Source organism: Sciurus carolinensis, chromosome 8, assembly GCF_902686445.1.
Source record: "Sciurus carolinensis chromosome 8, mSciCar1.2, whole genome shotgun sequence".
Lineage (NCBI taxonomy): Eukaryota > Metazoa > Chordata > Mammalia > Rodentia > Sciuridae > Sciurus > Sciurus carolinensis.
The window spans coordinates 4999742-5015733 of NC_062220.1; the positions used below are offsets into that span (position 1 = coordinate 4999742).

Sequence of the window (15992 nt, forward strand, 5' to 3'; positions counted from 1 at the left end):
GGATTTGTCACTATACCTCCTGAAGAGAAAAAGTAGTCCCCATGTAGGGAATCAGCTGCAGAGTGCTGGCAGACAGATCTGAGGCTGCGCAGTGTACTTTATCAGGGGAAGTACACACAGAAGCACGTCTCAGGCAGCAGCAAGACAGGGAGGATCTGCCACTTGGGTCAGAGAGAAGTGACCCATACAATGGTCAGGGAAAAAGCAATTTCCCCCACACTGGAACGTATCTGGTTTATCTCAAGCTACGTCAAAGACATCAGGCACGTTCCTGGAACTGTCAGACCAGCACCAGCACTGAGGTCCTGTCCCGAAGCTCCATTTGCCACTCCAATGGCTTCATTATTGGTGGTATGCTGGGAAACTATTCAGGAGAAATAGACCAGGGTTCCTCAGGACAGTCAGGTTGGCTCTGTTCAGGTCAAGCTGAATCCCTATACTGTGCAAATGTTCTAGCCAAGGACAGTAAGCCAAGGTCTCTAGGAAAGCCATTTAGAAGGAACTCATTGAGCACCCTGAAGAGCCTCCCTGCCTTCTCTGATGAGCAGGACTTGAAGGAGGCCTTGGCCTTCTTTGCTCCTGCGTGACTTTTTCACCCCGGATAGTAGTAGATTACAACCACATCCCAGCCTCTGGGTGAGGGCACAGCAACAGCTGGACCCTCTGTGTCTGTGGAGTCCTCCATTTCACCTCGACGAGGTGGGTGCAGATGGACCCAGTTGTCCTCAAGCAGAGGACATGGGGAGAAGAGCCTGGGGTGAAGTTCCCACAGTTGACTTGGAAGTGCCGATGACCAGGGTGCCTGAGGAAGGGAGCAGAGTCATTGCTGAGCAGCCTGGAGGAGAAGCAAGCACTTCTGCAGGGGACCCCCAGCCTTCTCTCCACCACTTTCCATCTGCTGAGGCTCGGAGCAGCCCGACAGCTACAGATACAGTTGCTTGTCTCTAGAAAATTGGTGACATATTGCAGGACAGGGTTCCCAGGGGAGATGCGCTTTCTAGCAAGGGGAGGGTGAATTTATCTTTGCAGTCTTGGGCGGGAGGGATATTCCTGGAGTATGTGACACAAAGAAGAGCACAGTAAGTGTCTCACTGAATCAAAAAGGGAGTGAGAGGTGGTACGGTGGTGCATACCTATAATCCCAGCAGCTTGGGAGGCTGAGGCAGGAGGATCACAAGTTCAAAGCCAGCCTCAGCAACTTAGCAAGGCCCTACGTAACTTAGTGAGACCCTGTCTTTAAGTAAAATATATAAAAGGCTGTGATGTGGCTCAATGGTAGGGAGTGAGAGAGTCTTGTCTGACCTGTAGCCTTGGACCTTAGCTCTCTACCCTCTACCCTTTCTCTGCCTTGGAACAAGGACAGCCAACCTTAAGGCCCAGGTCTCTGATGAGACAGCAAGGGGGGGGGGGGCAGGGGCAAGTCATTTGGTATGATCGCCCACCTCCCGCAGGTGGTGGGTGATCACAACGCGTACGCTCTCTTGATCACAGGAACCAAAAAGGCTTTATTCCACAAGTCTCAGACTTATATTGAGAACATCAGCCTATCAGAGTAGACTACTAGGAAAGTCAGCCTATCAAGGAACAGTCTCCAGGGAGATACCAGGATTGCCTCATGTACAACAGCCAACCAGAGTTACTTCCTAAAACTTGAATATGAGTGCAGCTATGTCTGGCAAGCTGCCAGGCGCCATCTTAGAGATCAGACCAGGGTGCAGCTCTGGGGCCCTCAGAGCCTGTCCCTGACATCTCCCCCTTATTCTTTAAATAAAGAAAAGATGACTTGGGACCATGCCTGTCTTAGGTTGTCCATGGCAAATTACATCCTTACCCGTCATTGGAATTCTGACTTCCAGGCGTCAGAACCCTGTCTTAGGTTGGTATGCATTTCCACGGATCTTACCCGTCTTTGACTACTAGTCCAGCATGCTTAGCCATACTTGGGGGGATGTGCCTGTCTCAATGGCTGTCAAAGTCTGTACTATAGCCCGTCGATGACGTCGGGCATCTTGGTGAGCTCTGATTTGGCTGCATATAACATAGACTATCCCTAAGCAGATAATAATCAGAACAGCTACTGTTCCAGCCCACTGTTTTGTCAATCCCAGGGCTTTAGATACTGATGCAACTTGAACCCTGGTGGCATTGACTGAGTATTTCAGCTCGTAGCTGACTGGTTAAATTATCAAACATAGATGACCAATTGCCAGTAAGGTAGACAGAGAGATTTTTAGATAACATAACCACAGAGCTAAGGTTATTATAAGCAATAGGGGTGACACACACTGCTCTTAAAGGATAAACACATCCCAGTCCCAAAAGTTTTTGCAAGATATCCACTTGTAAGTCCACTCTTTGATTTACAAGGAGTATGCCTGCTGTTAGATGTTGGTTTAGGGTCTCTTTAGTCTCTAAGGCTGCAGCTGTATTTTCGGCCAAGTGGTTGTTGTTGCTGTCTGTATGGTTGTGTCAATGCTGCTGCTGTGATTTCAGCTGCTGGGGTTGCGGCTGCTGCTGCAGAGACTGCTACCGTGGCGACCACGGCCACTGTGATGCCCAAATCTCTCCTGTTTCTTGACAGTAACACTGGCAATTCCACATCTGTAACAGAGACTGGGACTGGTAGGAAGGTAGGAACACACATTAAGACTGCCAGCGGGAACCTAGAAGCATTCCAACATTGAGAGAGAGAGCACCCTAAGAGACTAAAAAGAGGTTGTAAGTTAGTTCAAGGGGGGCTACGAGCATCATGGTCATCAGGAGTATGTTGGTCTGAGTTACTTGTTGGTAGCGTTGGCACTGGTCGAGTTAGTCGCTCAGGAACCCAGATAGGTGATGTTTTGTCCTGTGGAAACACACAAACCGAGCCACGGCACCAGTAAAGCACCGGGTCTGGGCCGTTCCATTGTCCTGTAAGAACATCCTTCCATTTTACCGTCACTCTATCATGTTGTTTATGATTGCCATGTCTCTCAGCAGCAGAGCGACCCTCATTATCCAGAGTTAAAATTTTTTTTAAAATAAAGAGGCAAAGAGAAAGTTTATCTTTAGGGGAACTGAAGGTCTCCCCTATTCCCCCTTTTTGTTTATAAAGAGTCCTTGTGGGTTATAAGGTATACCTGTGGTTAGAGTTATTTCAAATTTAGTGAGAAATTGGTTCTTACCAAATTTAGTTTTTAAAGAAAAATTTAGACTCTATAACGTAGTACAATACTCTAACAGTTGCTTAACCATAATTGTATAAACTCCTATTTTTAAGACTAATTGTTCTAAAGAATAAAACTTAATAGACACAAAGTTAAGAGTAAATTAGTGTTTCTAAGAAATCCTTGTTATTTTACAATGTCATTTTACCATATAGATTAAACTTTGGTTTATATTAGAACATTAGTATTTCACCTTAGGAAAAACCTTAAATAGCTTTAAATGTTTCACATACATACAACCAACTTAGTTACATGCAAACTTGTTGAAACTTGCCCTTTACTTACGTAGACTTTCTTAGCACTTACTTAGACCCTCATTTATTTCATCACACAAGCACTTTCTTACCCAGAAATATTTCCTTTTCCCTTTTACTAAATATATTTCCATACCCAGAACCTTTATTTTCTCTTTCCTGTTGACCCCTCTTTGTTCACATTCTGAAACAACTCTTATGAAATTTCTAAATTAAAAAAAAAAATTACTCTATTTTAATAAGATTAAATACTTTGTTATTTATAGTACTCTACATCAACATTTTATTAGTTTGACCACCTAGAGACTCGCGAGTTATTTTTAAGATATTTTACTTCTATTAGTTTACCCAATTTAAATTGAACCTCTTTAAATCACGTGAATTAAAAATATTTGGATCCATTTTTAAATTTTAATTTTAGGAGCGCTCAATTTTGATACAGACAAAACATGATATTAGACAGCACGACATACACATAACACAAAATCAAAGGCCTTGAAACTTTATAGGTGAATCTCCATTGCAATGTAACAGATGTTCAAAAACTCTAGTTGAATTAAAAAAAAATAGAACTGATCAAAAAAGTCATGAGCTCAAAAAATATGTAGAATTCAAAAAAAAACAAGAGTCCTGGAAAAATGATACGGGAAAAGTGATACGGCCGTTAATTACTTTAGTAAATCACCATAAAATTTACTTTTGCTGGAGTTCAGGTAAGACTTTTTTTTTGCTCCTTTTTTTTTTTTTTTTTTTGGGTTTGAGACCTGTCTCCTACTGAGCCTTCAGGCTTTCTCTATTTACATTTCAATGTAAGCCTTGACTGAGATTTGGATCTGAAAGGAGCTAAAATTTTCCAGCAGAAACTTGATGCCTAGGGCATTTTAACCCTTAATCCTGGTTAGTAATCAATTCAGGTTTGGACGCAGAAAATTATGAAACAATTATCTCCCAATATTTGTGGGGACTGGGGCTACTATATCATACTCCTTACTAGGACATGCCACTGATGGTTGGGCTGGTTACTCCCTCCACACCGGCATATGTGGGACCTCATGGCAAGAGGACTAGGTGGGCTGGGTGGGGCGAAGTTGGAGGAGGAGAAGGAATTAGCATAGAAGCGCAAGAAAGAAGAGACTGGAAGATAAGGAATCCCTTTCCATCTGCCCACTCGCTTGCGGAAGCCGTGTGCCAATATCTTTGGTAGCCACAATCCACCTTCCCATGGAGCCATCTTTCATCCCTGCACAGGCCAATTTGTTATCAGTAGTCATTCCTTCCCAAACTAACATTTTAACATTTACCGGGAAGGCCCTACAAGGAGTGGGGAGGTTACAGTCTGTGAGTTCTTGTCCAGTATCATAAAATGGCCACCGGGAAGATTTCCCGCCATCCGGAAGGAGGAGGGCGAGGGTTTTCATTGAAGTCTGATGTGGCCCCAGAATACAAGATGGCAGCAATGAGCCTCCCCGGGGCGGTAGTGGGCCCTCCCTATGTGTACAGGCTAGCTGCCCTCGTGGTTTCTCAACCTTGGGAGGAGTGGATTGAGATGGATTGGGCTCCTCATTAAAGGTCTCCCAATGTTGTTTACTATGTGGCAAGTTTCTGGAAGGAGATGCAATGGGAGGAGCCGGCGGTTCTTTAGGCCGCTGCTCTTTGGGGAGAAACTTGGAGCCCCCTTTGGGAGGTCCTGGAGAGAAGCAGGCCTTAAGGGCGGATAACATAGGGCAGACTCCTAATGGGGGACCCTCCCCTAAACTGATTTCCCTCTTAAAGGTGTCCCAGGCTTTTTCCGCCTGTGTATCAGACCACTCAAGGCTGCTACTCTTCAGCATGAGTCTAAGAGCTGAGAGCGCAGGGTCACCATGTGTGGTGTGTGTTTGCCCCATCTTTTCTTTAGTAGATCCTGTAATAGCAAGATTTTTTGTTTTACATAGTAAATCCTCCTCTTCATCTGAACTATCCTTGTCTGTCTCTGATCTTATAGAGCCCTTTCTGATGCTTTAGACCTTTCCTCTTTTATTTCCTCCAAAACCTCTTCCCCTTGTTTTATGGCCTCTCTGCATTTGGTTCGGGCTGTTTTAGTTTCAAGAGGAATTCCATTGGCCCGGAGCAAATCCTTTAAGGGACCTTCCATGCGCATTCGTGACATTTTAGTGCCCATATTTCTCTATTAAACTAACAGAATGCAAAGCACTTTAACTAGCAAAACAAAAGCGAAAGCACTTACAATCTCCGTAGCTTAACCCGCGAACTTTAACTCGTCACTTATAACTCCTTCGCTTATCCCACGAACTTTAACTCCGTCGCTTATCCTGCGAACTTTAACTCGTCACTTATCCAGTGAACTTTAACCTGGCGAGACTGTACTTTACTTTCCCCGTATTTACCTGATCAGTTCCTTCTTTGTAACTCGAGATCCCGGGTTTCGGCACCACTTATGATCGCCCACCTCCCGCAGGCGGTGGGTGATCACAACACGTACGCTCTCTTGATCACAGGAACCAAAAAGGCTTTATTCCACAAGTCTCCGACTTATATTGAGAACATCAGCCTATCAGAGAGTAGACTACTAGGAAAGTCAGCCTATCAAGGAACAGTCTCCAGGGAGATACCAGGATTGCCTCATGTACAACAGCCAACCAGAGTTACTTCCTAAAACTTGAATATGAGTGCAGCTATGCTGGCAAGCTGCCAGGCGCCATCTTAGAGATCAGACCAGGGTGCGGCTCTGGGGCCCTCAGAGCCCGCCCCTGACAATTTGGCACAGTGACCTTCTGGGCAGTCCACGCCAGTCCTGTGTTGATCAACTCCATGGTCTTTTCTGAGAAAAACAGATGTCCACCTGCTGAAAACACACTGCTCTGTCTTCTGTTGCATAGGTGCTTCTATTTGCCTCTCCATGTCCACGATCCCCCCCTCCCACCTACTGCTCAGAATCCCCAAAAGGAAGCCTGGTCTGGACCACGTTGCCAGGCTCACCTGCCCTCTGACTTCTGGTTGGGCCGAGCCGACAGGAATACAGTACATACTTTCACCCTGAATTCTAGGGCTGTGAGTTTTCACTGTACTGCAAAAGCACACCAAAATAGTTTCCAAGGATGATCGCTGAAACGCTGAGTCGGCAAAGTGCTGGAAGCAACCACATGTCCATCAACAGGGGAACGAGTTAAATGAAGTATGGCGTTGCATGCCCTAGAACACTCTGCAGGAGACACAGGGGCCGTTGTAGGAGTGCTGAGGCGGAAGGATCTCCAAGATAGGTTTTAATTTTATCAGCATGATGCGATTTGTATAAGGAATTAGAGTATTACATGGTTGTTTCCTTTTTTTTGAAAAGGCTACCTTTCTTTGATGTTCTGAAATACTTAAGTTTCCGTACCATACCATGTCTTTTTTCGCGACATGCTGGTCTGAAACTCCTGGTTCAAGACATCGCCCTGCCTCAGTTAGACTGGGATGGAAAGCGCATGCCACTGCCCCAGGCTGTCAGTTTTGTTGTTGTTGTTGTTAGTTTGTCGTTTATTTTTTTTTAATGTAACAGGGCAATATATTTAAGACCTGTCTTACCCTGAGCTCCCCAAAAGTGGAGCCTGAAGTGAAGACATTAGTAGGGAGTGAAATACAAGAAAGTGGGCAAGGGGGCAGGGAAGGAGGAAAGCGCAGTACTGCCACCACGGCCACCCGGAGGCACGCGCCTCCATCGGCCATGCCAGGAGAGCCTTTCCGTGGAAGACCGGGGGAGGGCTCTCTGGCTGGCTCTGGCCGCCGCGCCCTTGAGGCTGAGTGGGCACAGGCGCTAGGTGGGGTCCCTGGCAGCACGCACAGGAGCCCCTGGGATGGGCCGTCGCGGAGGGCATGAGCCCGGCGTAAGCCCGGCGTGAGGCCCAGTGGCCCGCGGCAGTAGCCGCCCTGGAACCAGAGCAGGTGTGTCAGGAGCGCGAGGTGGTAGGTCAGAAACGGCTCTTCCTTTTTTTAAGAAAAGACATTTATTATTTATGCCACTGAAATAGTCCCGTAAGAACAGTATACACCTTCTTTATTTAAAAGAATCAGTTCCTTCCAAATACAAGAACCCTGTAGAGCAATACTGTCAACAGGACAGTGTCAGGTTACATTGTCGCAGGCCACACATGGTGCATCCTTCAATAGCAGCCAGAGCCTTCACTGAAACACGTGGTGCTTCCTTCAATCGCGACCAGAGCCTTCCTGAAACACGTGGTGTGTCCTTCAATCACGGCCAGAGCCTTCCTGAAACACGTGGTACATCCTTCAATCAAGGCCAGATGCCTTCCTGAAACACGTGGTGCGTCCTTCAATCACGGCCAGAACTTTCGCTGAAACACATGGTGCATCCTTCAATCACGGCCAGAGCCTTCCTGAAACACGTGGTGTGTCCTTCAATCGAGGTCAGACGCCTTCGCTGAAACAGCAGCAGCACTTAGACAAGATAGAGCCGGGAGGGAACAAAAGCAGTTGGTTCATGCTTTTCAGAGCTAACTGGTAATATATTCATTTTGAAGTGTATTGCCTTAAACTGCTTTTATGACAACGGTTTCAGACAGAAGTGCTCCTACTTAGCCACAAGAAGATGCACTCCTGTTCCTTAATTCTGTATTCAGTCTGTTTCCTGGTGCTCATACGAGGACATATCTGTATCACGACTGGAGTTCTCCAGTTTTACTTGAAGAACCCTGACACACGTAGACCAGACTGAGATAGTTGGAATTTAGAGCTGTAACTAGTAGAGTATAGAAGGAAAATTTTGTCTGTGACAAAGGAATAAAAAATTCCCGGTTATTTTAATCATGACGAACTAGGTTCTTTTTTATTTTTTGGTCATTAAGGGAAAAGCCCTAATTTCAAGGTGGGTCTGGCCTTAGATTTAGGTAATCAATAACACAATGAGACAAAAACACCATACATAACCTGTTTTCAAAGTCACAAAATGACACTATTAAGTAAGTTTTTCTCCACTTGTCGTTTTCTTTCTTTTTTCCTTTTTTTAGTGGAAAAATCTCAGTAATCAAGGCTGGTGAAGATATTTTTCAAGAGTAACAGTATATTCACATGAGGGGAAAAAGAATTTTTTTTAGCCTATTGCTATGATCTTCAAAAAATATAAAATTAAGTTTACAAAACCTGGAAAAAACCTGGAAGACCAAAGGATACACGGTCTGATACCTGCTTCAGTGTCCAGCACTGTCAGAATGATTTCTAGCATAAAAGCAAAAGTGCACGGATCTCGGGTGTCTTCAACAACTGCCAGCAGAGCTTATAACTACTGCCCTCGCTTCTTTGAGAGATGCCTTTCCCAATATTTGTGATTTAGCTCCAACAAGTCATCTAAATTTGCTATTTCCTCGAGGTGCTGAGTTAATTTTAAAAGTTCTTTGTCCTTATCTTGATTTCGGTGTGCTTTCATAAAATGCCTTGTCTTTCGTCCACCTTGTGGGTTCATTAGAAAATTTCTTCCTACATCATCCAACATAATGGTGTTCGTTTTGCTGTAAAACTGGGGAAACTGTCCCCTTATAACACAAGAGGCTGTACATCTACCAACCCTGTCCTTGGCGCGCGCTGTTGTCATGGCCGCCCTGCCCAACAGGAAGGCGACCTTGTCGTCTGTGTTTGTGCTCACACTCGGCTCTTTCATTTTCGCTCCAATTCACTTCATAGTTGTTGCAGACCAAATAACAATGTCATAACCTTCACATGCAGACGTTAGAAATTCCTGAGGATGTGGCCTCATTGATTCTGCACCAGCCTCTGCGCAAGACCTGTGGTCAAACAACGCATGCTCCACACCCAGCACCAAAAGCTTTTTCCTTCCCTGGGAGGAGTCAGCATGTTCACTTTGTATTCTGTTACTCTACGAGAAATTCTAAGTGGGTTTTCTTCCCTATTTTCTACTTGAACAACTTCCTCTTCAATGTCAAAGTCGTTGGCACCGGCATCATTATCAGGGTGGACCTCAGACACCGTCGCGGCTCTCCTGAGCTCCCGCCGTCATGAATTCAGTATGTGGTTGCAGTTTGAGCTCCAGGCTTAATGATTTCCTGCAGGGGCAGCACCCTGTACAGGTCTTGAGACACTGAGCTCTATCACAGATCATCCTCTGCAAGTGTGGTCCCTGAATGTCCCTGTCCACCCCATTTTACATGCTTGAGGCATATGAGGAGGTGAGCTTTCCTTCAAGAACAAATAGCTGGAGTGAGGGGACTCTGCTGCAGAGGATGCTGACACCGTCCACAGCGAACCAAAGGCGACCGGAAGTCCAGGTGTCTTCTTGAATTGTCCTCTTGCCGTGTTCATCGGCAAGGCCGACCGTGACAAATCACAGCTGGGTGACTTAGACAGCTGGGATTAACTCAGGAGGCTGAAGACCACGGTGTGGGTAGGGTCAGTGCCCGTGGGGAGCTTGGAGAATCTGTTCTGGCTTCCTGTGGCTCCAGCTACCCTTGCCGTCCCCCGCTGGCATCTGCACCATTCCAGTCTCTGCCCCTGTCGTAACGGGGCCATCTTCCTGTGTCTCTTCACATGACCTTCTCTCCACGTGTGTTGCATCTCTCCTCTTTCTTTTCCTATAAGGACACCGGTCGTTCAGCATTAGGGGCCTTTTTCCAGAATGATCTCATCTTAATTGGCTAATTACATTTGCAATTACCTTGTTTACAAATAAAGTCACATCCTGAGCCTCTAGGAAGGACATGAATTTGGGGGAACAGCATTCAACCCATTATAATGTGCTTTTATATTTTTATTTTTAATTAATTAGTTAACTTTTGGTATGGGGGATTGAACCCAGAGGTGTTGAACTGAGCCACATCCCCAGCCCTTTTCTTTTCTGTGTGTTTTACTTAGAGACAGGGCTTGCTAACTTGCTTGCGGCTTTGCTAAGTTGCTGAAGCTGGCTTTGAACTTGTCATCCTCCTGCCTCAGCCTCCAGAGTCACTGGGATTACAGTGGGATTACACCACCACACCTGGCTGCTTCAATATATTAAAGAACTAATCAATCTTGCTTTAAAATTGAAACTAAAAGAATGTTAATGGAACACAAATCTTCCAAAAGGAGATTCTTGTTGGATGCGGGGTGGGGTTGGTTCTCTCAGCTGTTGTTCCACTGAGTACGTGGACACCCTTGACCCATTTGAGAGGACAGAAGAGCCCCTTCTACCATTATGAGTGATCCCCACTGTGGAGATCTGTGAATGGTCTGGTCTCTTACTACAACATCTGCCAGATTTTTAAATTTATTCTTCTTAGATATATGGCAGTGGCATGTATTTTGACATATACCTACATGGAGCATAACTTCCCATTCTTGTGGTTGTACATGGTGTGGAGTTTCACTGGTCGTGTGTTCGTATATGCACATGAGAAGTGATGGCGGATCCATTCTACTGTCTTTCCCATTACCATCCCTGCTTCCTTCCCTTTATTCCCTTGTCTACTCCAATGAACTTCTGTTCTTCCCTCCCCACACCCCACCCCGCCCTTTTTGTTTGTTAACATCTGCATATCAGAGAGAACATTCGGTCTTTACTTTTTTGGGACTGGTTTATTTCACTTAGCATGATAGTCTCCAGTTCCATCCATTTGCTGGCAAATGCCATGATTTCATTTTTCTTTATGACTGAGTAATATTCCATGGTGTATATGTACCACATTTTCTTTATCCATTCATCTATTGAAGGGTACCTAGGTTGGTTCCATAGATTAGATATTGTGAATTAAGCTGCTATAAACATTTAACATATGGCAAATTTTTATTTCCAACTAGTGTTTCAGACAAAAATTAATTTATTTAATGGAGTTGACAAAAATGGGTTTGAAAAAATCCTAGAAGCAGTGATTGATAGTCCTCAGCAAGCAAGTGCTGAACCAGCACATCAGGATCATCTGGGGACTTGTGAGAACTGCAGATTCCCACATCCCACCCAAATGCGTTGAGTGAGAAGGGGGCTGGCAATCTGTGGTGGGACCCGCCCTCCAGATGGCGGTGATGCCGGCCCAGATCAGCTGTACGCCACACCACCCAGGACAAGGCTTGCGCAGAGGAGAGTTCTTCATCTGCTGCATGTTGACGTCTCCGTGCAATGTGGAAAATATTTGCCATGTGGTACGTGTTTCTGCAGCAGCAGAAAGTTCTTAGCATAACATCTTCTGATTTTTGGTTTGAGGACACTTCCTTAAGAATGACAAAGAGCTCCCAAGGAGATTTGCTCATATGGATGATATTTATTGATATTTATTCACCATATTAGAAACTATAATTGAGAAAATTTCTAAAAAACATTTATTTACTAATTTTAAAAGAGCAATAATAACATCATATTAATTAAACACATTTTTATAAGAAATATATATTTTATATGTATTTTTTAGTTGTAGGTAGACACAATATCTTTATTTTATTTTTATGTGGTGCTGAGGATCGAACGCAGGGCTCACTCATGCTAGGCGAGTGCGCTACCACTGAGCCACAACCCCAGCCCAAGAAATATATTTTGTAAAGAAAAAAAATATTGAGAAGAATGGTGTTGGTTTACAGTGTTGTAAAGCTCTTGCTGTCTGACTTAACCGAGGACGGCTGGATTTTCCTGTCTGCATTCAGTCTCCTAAGTACGATGCTCTGGTGAATGATACAAGAGAATTGGCCTCACACAGACATTGAGTCTGGGGAAGGGAGGACCTCTCAGACCCCCTGCCAGCGTCACAGACCCCAGGCATCCTTGGACCGTGTGCTGAGACCAGCAGCCGGCCTGAGCACTCCGTGTCACTGCGACAGCACTCTTCTCCATTCAGTCTCGAACGCTGCAGTTGGGAGTGCGGATTCTGTACTTGCCTGTTCTTCCCCATTTCCAGAACTACAAAGAATTTACATCTCCTAAATACTGAAGTGAAACAAAGGACTACATTTATAATTCAAAATCTGGTTTTGAGGGCTGAGGGTGTCACTCAGTAGTAGAGCACGTGCCTAGGACACAGGGGCCCTGGTTCCAATCCCCAGCCCAGCAAATAACAACAGAAATAATGATAACAGCAACAATACAGGGGCTGCTATTCACTACAGAAACTATCTAATCATCCATCTCTGAGTATTAGAAGTATGAGTAGACCCCCAAAAAACAAATAAATGTATGTTTTTTACTCTGTAAAGTGTTGAGACATATTCAGAATTAAAAAAAAAAAAAAGCTGTAATTCACATTTAACCATTTACTTTTCAGATATAGTAACTGAATCATAGAAGTAGTAAAACAGTAGAACAAAAATAACTTTAAAGACCAAATGACACAATTATTTTTTGGTGGGGTAGGGGGCAAGCGGTAGCGGTACCTCCCACTGAGCCCCAGCCGGCGCCAGCACTGGGTTTTGTTTGGTTTGCGGTGCTGAGGGTCGAACCCAGGGCCTGTGCATGCAGGGCAAACACTCCACCTACTGAGCTGTGTCCCCAGCCCCTGTATACTGGTTTGATATCTTGAAAATTGTGTAGCTCCCTTGATTTTTCTGGAACTCAGTTTTCACATCTTTAAATTGAGAGGGGGTAAATCCAGCTCTAAAATTTTAATAATTCTATAAAATCCTAAAATGAGTTTGTCGTTCCACTTTTCTCAATTCCATTTGTAAATTGATAAATGAGATAAAGTTGCATGTCATTTCTGTAGCACAAAGTACAAATATTTATTTCTATTGACACTTCGATTATGAAAACTTAATTGTTGGTGTGAGTTAGAGGTGCACCCGGGGCTGTGTGAAACCTCAGTGTTTTTAAAATGCTGTCACCATTTAACAATCTGGCAATGTCACGTGTAAGTCTGGATTTCTAGAGGCAACACCTGCTGGAAATATTTGCTCAGAGGAGAACAGCAGAGCCCTCCTCAGCTCATCCTGGTCCCTACTGCTCGTGGTGGCCCCCAACACTTCCCGTCATTTGGGTGTTCAGTCCCTGTTGTTTTATACAAGTGTCATGCTGTTTTCAGGACTGCTATCGATATGTTGGATTTAAATTGTGAAATTCCGCCAGGCAGCATATCACAAATCCGATTGACCTGAGACTAAGGACTTTCCCAGCGCGCTGTTTCTGCACAGGACACCACTGAGAAAACAGCTCCAGCTGGGGCATGTTCCTGCTAGAGCATCACTCCCCAGACTTTGGGGGTCTCTGGAAATAGGCACAGCACTGTGCATTTTAAGCACGTTCTCTAGGGGTGAGGGGGTGTAGCTCAGTGGTAGAACTTAAGTTTAGCGTACACAAGGTCCCGGGTTCCATCACCAGCAAAAAAATTAAAAAAATAAATAAGTAAATTTTAAATTAAATAAGTTCTCCTGGTGATCTTCATGAATACTCATTACAAGAACCAACGTCCTAGTAAAGCAAATAATTAGCTTTGACTATTGAAGTTTTACTTCAACAGAAGAAGAAAACAATTCTGAGAGGATGCAGAGAAAGAATTTACTCTGGCTGGAAGCATCAGGAAAGGCTGCCTTGGGAGATGACGGCATCTGAGGTGGCCCTTGGTGAGCACAGACAGGTGGAGAAGGGTGTTCAGGGGCAGAAGCTGCGTGGGCGGAGGCACAGGGGCAGGGAGCATGGGGACAGGTATGGGACGGAGCAAGCACTTACTCTGGCTGTCGTAAAGAACCCACTAGAGGGCAGAGGGGGCGGGGCGCGGCGGTGCCCTCATGCTCTGGAGGCCAGGGCAGGAGGGTGGCAAGTCTAAAGCAGTCTGGGCAACTTAGCGAGACCACGCCTCGAAACAAAAATGAGAAGATCTGGAGACACAGTTCAGTGGTAAGGAATCCCTGAGTCCAATCCCCAGAACTGAAAAAAAAAAAAAAAGGGAGGGAGAATGTGTGTGTCAAGCAAGGGTGACAGAGTGTCTTGGACCTGGTCACAACCAGCAAGGGCCCAAGGCACACAGCAGCTGAAAGGCTGTGCTGGAATTCCACTCAGGGCCTCATGCAGGGTAGGTAAGTGCTCCACCACAGGCTACGACCTGAAAGGCTTTTAAATAAGGGCCGATGTGATCAGAACCTTGTTTTGAAAGGTTTGGTCCAGCATGCATAGAAGTGGAGGAAACAAGAGACCTACAGTGACTGGTTTGGTAGCGAATGCCCATAATCCTAGCAGCTCGGGAGGCCGAGGCAGGAGGATCTTGGGTTCAAAGCCAGCCTCAGCAAAAACGAGGCCCTGAGCAACTCAGTGAGACCCTCACTCTAAAAAAAAAAATACAAAATAGGGCTGGGGTTGTGACTCAGTGATCAGGTACCCCTGAGTCCAATCCCTGGTACAGAAAAATAAAAAGATCAACAGTGGCTTAGTGATGTTTAAACCAAAGGGACAGTCCTGGGATAAGAGGAGACAGATTCCTGAGGTATTTTAAGGGTGAAACGTATAGACTGCACTTGGAGCTGCTTGTTACAGGGCAGGGTTGGAGATGGTCCAAGGCCTGGGCAGCGAGTTCCCAGCCACTGGCTGCATGATTGTGTCACCTGGAAGCCAGGAGGGCCTGCTAGAAGGCGAGGACTATCCGCAGGTGGAGGCTCAGGAGAGCAAACCATTGATGTTTGATGCTTAACATCTGAATTCCACTCCTTCCTTCTTTCCTTAATTTACTTCTCTCTCATTTGGAGGATTTATGTTTATACATTGGAAAAGTAAAAAGAAAAAAAAAAGAGATGAGTTATCCACTTATATAATTAAATTCCCAACTCAGACCACTTTGGCCTCTATCCTGGGTTGGCATCCCCAAACATTGCACCATCCCTGAGAAAAAATTCTATTTGTAGGTATGGGATTGACTGCAAGCTCGCCAGGAAAGGCTCGGCCTCTGCTGAGCTAATTAACCTCCAGAAGCACAGCAAAAAGAAATCCAACGAGTTCCTGTGCTTGATCGTGGAGATGAGAATTCACTTCTACTTGAGAAAACACTGGTTACTAATCTGTCTGGTAGGTACAGTCAGTTCTCCAAAGTCAACTGAGATCCCTCCCGCCACACAGCCCAATTTCACTTCCTGTTGCAGTGTGATCTCTTCCTGGGCAAATGCTTGTTCATTCTCTGGAGGGGCGTTTCTGAAGGGAGAAGGAGGTCTCCTTACCACCGCCTCCTTTTCCTGAGGGGCCACGGACTGCCATTTTTGGCAATCGGGATAGTTGGAGCAACTGTGCCTTGTGGGACTGAGCCAGTCTTGGCAGAAAAAAGACAAATAAGCAGTTCTGCCAAAGGCTGAACCTGGTGCAGCCAGGAAGGCTCCATGAAGGACGTCAGAGCTGGGCCAGGCCTGTCATCCACAGGGACCTCGTCAGTAAAGGCTGGACTCAGAGGTGGCTCACAACGAGAGTTTTAATCCATCTAGATTAAGTTTGATGTAAGATTTGAAAATCCTGAGCTGGGATTGTAGCTCTGTGGCAGAGCATTGGCCTAGCGTGCACCTAAGCCCTGGGTTCGATCCCTAATATGAGAAAAAAGAAACTGAAAATTCTGTTAATCTTGTTTTTGCATCCAACCCCCCACCCAGGCCCAAGAAA

At 45.3% G+C, this 15992-nt stretch overlaps 1 pseudogene; it reads right to left on the reverse strand.

Moving 5' to 3' along the window:
- Nucleotides 1-8738: 8738 nt before the first annotated feature.
- Nucleotides 8739-11578, reverse strand: LOC124990557 (ubiquitin-like domain-containing CTD phosphatase 1; annotated as a pseudogene).
- Between the last annotated feature and the right edge of the window lie 4414 nt (nt 11579-15992).